Source organism: Cebus imitator, unplaced genomic scaffold (assembly GCF_001604975.1).
Source record: "Cebus imitator isolate Cc_AM_T3 unplaced genomic scaffold, Cebus_imitator-1.0 Scaffold692, whole genome shotgun sequence".
Taxonomy (NCBI): Eukaryota; Metazoa; Chordata; class Mammalia; order Primates; family Cebidae; genus Cebus; species Cebus imitator.
Genome location: NW_016108007.1, coordinates 424,314 through 427,376, shown reverse-complemented (window position 1 = coordinate 427,376; position 3,063 = coordinate 424,314). Strand labels below are relative to the sequence as shown.

Below are 3,063 nucleotides of genomic sequence, written 5' to 3'. Positions count from 1 at the left end.
CTCTCTTATTCCATTGAGCAGTAGTTTGCAGTTCTCCTTGAAGAGGTCCTTCACGCCCTTCGTTAGTTATATTCCTAGGTATTTTATTCTCTTTGTAGCAAATGTGAATGGGAGTTTCATCATGATTTGGCTCTCTCTCTGTTATTGTTATATAGGAATGCTTGTGATTTTTGCACATTGATTTTGTATTCTGAGACTTTGCTAAAGTTGCTTATCATGTTAAGGAGATTTTGGGCTGAGACAATGGGGTCTTCAAAATATATAATTATGTTGTCTGTGAAGAGAGACAATTGGAGTTCCTCTTTTCCTAATTAAATACCCTTTACTTCTTTTTGTCTGATTGTTCTGGCTAAAATTTCCAATACTTTGTTGAATAGGAATGGTGAGAGAGTGCACCCTTGTCTAGTGCCAGCTTTTAAAGGAAATGCTTCCAGTTTTTGCCCATTCCATATGATATTGGCTGTGGGTTTGTTGTAAATAGCTTTTATTATTTTGATATATGTTCCACGGATACCTAGTTTATTGAAAGCTTTTAGCATAAAGGGCTGTTGAATTTTGTCAAAGGCCTTTTCTGCGTCTATTGAGATAATCATGTGGTTTTGTCTTTGGTTCTGTTTATGTGATGGATTATGTTTACACATTTGCATATGTTGAACCAGCCTTGCATCCCTGGGATGAAGCCTACTTGATCGTGATGGAGGAGCTTTTTGATGTGCTGTTGCATTCAGTGTGCCAGTATTTAATTGAAGATTTTTGCATTGATGTTCCTCATGGATACTGGCCTAAATTTTTTTTTTCTAGTTGTGTCTCTGCCAGGTTTTGGTATCAGGATGATATTGGTCAGTGCTCTACACGTTCAGAGAAACTTCTCTAGTAAGAAACTATAGAAATGATTCCTGAAAGTATAGGCTTCCAACTAGAATTTTGTAACAACTTCATAATATTATTGAATACAATTTCCATAAAAATTTCCTAAGAAAAGATTAAAAGTATTAATAACATATTAAGAAAATTAGAAGTTAGTATCTCAGTTTGAGTAAATTAAGTGCTTAGCTACAGTACTTTTTATTTGACTTATCCAAGAAAACAATTTCTCTTACAGGGTTTTGGTTTTATAATATATTCTTGAGAGAAAAATATACCATTATTTGATATTTAGTATTAATTCATCTAAATAAGATTTCTTCACAAAATGTAATAATGAATATACAAAGACTATTTCACATCATGATGAAAAAAAAACTGACAGCATTCTATGAGGAATAAATCAGACTTTATGGCTTGTAACATGTAGTAATATATTTATACAGCATTAGGTCAATTTCATGGATGCTTCAGCCTTTCAGTCTTGTATCTAGGCCAAAAGCATGGGCTTCTGTAAGCAAATGTTATGAATCAGATGACAAGTAGAATATGCCACTAAAAACAATCCCAAAAGTTGTTCTACCACTCCTGGCCAGGTCCCATGCCCGACAGGACTGGCTGAATGGAGCAGGTGTGCAAGGATGACCTCCTGGACATATCTCATTGCCTCCCGGAGACTTTTTCCAAGGTTTGTATCTGAAGGAGAAAACTTATCCAAAGACTCTGACCTTGACATAAAGGGGTAGAGAAGACACTCAGCCAGCTGATTAAAGTGTACAACATATTTCTGGTAGCTCTGTGTGAAGCATAGGTCCCAATCTTTTCCTGTTTCACATCAACAACTATCACTGAATCTTAATTTTGAGGGTCATCACATCCCCAGTTGCTATTTCTCCCTGATTCTATTGCCCCGTCCCAGATCAGAAATGTTTTTCTTAGCACCTCCTGTTTTGGAGGAATAACATCCTCTTCTTTGGGCACCCCAGGCTCACAGATCAGTTTCAGAAAATTCCTAGAAACACAATATGGCCTGAACTATCAGTAGGCTACTCAGAACTATATTCTTTCCTATATGTTCTTTTCTGTATCTGAGCAGCTAGAAGTTTGGGAATTACATTTTCCAGACTCCTTGCCATATACTTCAGGGTGAGGTCACACAAATGCGACACATTCACAAGGCAGAAGAGAAGCCAAAGTCCAATATGGTGATGACAGACAGATTAATAGGTATGGGCCGATGGCCAATGGGAGGTGTTGCTAGATGTTTTCAGGTACAGTAGGTATCTGAGACCATCAGTGGTGCTTACCTGCTGTTACTATCTTCCTAATTTCTTGAATGCTAGTGTCAGTCCTTTTTAATGCTTTAGTAAGCCTTTCTCTCCTGTAATAAATCTTTCTTCTTGAAACATCTACATATTTTCTGTTTTCCCACCTGAATACTCACCCATGCAGAATGGCTTAGTCATAACTCAAGTTCATTGTCGGTGGAAGGGTCAAAGGGGTTTAACTGGCCTCCAGAGAATCTCAGGTACCAACAGCAGATAACAAGCAAAGGACTCATACTGAGTCCAACATAAGGGATGGCAATCGTCAAGTCGGGACCTATTCAGAGCTGGCTATCAAAGGCAAGATTCTAGCTCCTGGAAGAAACAGAATCTATTAGCTTTGGACCTGACTTCAAAATTTAGTGCTGACATTTGAGATGATGGTGCACTTCCACTTCACTCCAGATATAAATTTAGTGCAAGTGCAATAAAGACTGTGTATAAACCAACACATAGTGCTCATGGTATCCTGGTTGGTGATACAGAAAATATGGACTATAGTGTTAATGGTGCTGATAATCCACCAGAGACTGACAGCAATAGTGAAGGAGGTTTTCTAGAAGGTGAAAAAAGCACTGGGAAAATGCTGCTTTGATGTCTGGTTCACTGGTGTTCATTTTGTAAAAGAATGCTAGCATACAGAGAATGTTTACTCTTTCCATTACATGAGAATGTGGTGAATTAACAAATCTAAAAGAAAACCAGACCTAGGAAGATTGCTGAGGTCTGTATCCATTCATCCCCAAGTTCCCCTACCCTACAGCTTTGCTAATACACACTCTGCTTCCCTTGGAGATTACATTCTCTTTGTTGTCTTTGCAGAATTGCTTATCACATGAATAAATGTTTCTGCTAATTCATTACAAGATAAAAG

At 37.7% G+C, this 3,063-nt stretch overlaps 1 pseudogene; it reads right to left on the bottom strand.

The window, feature by feature from the left end:
- Positions 1 to 825: 825 nt before the first annotated feature.
- On the bottom strand, positions 826 to 912 carry LOC119469530 (annotated as a pseudogene).
- Positions 913 to 3,063: the final 2,151 nt, after the last annotated feature.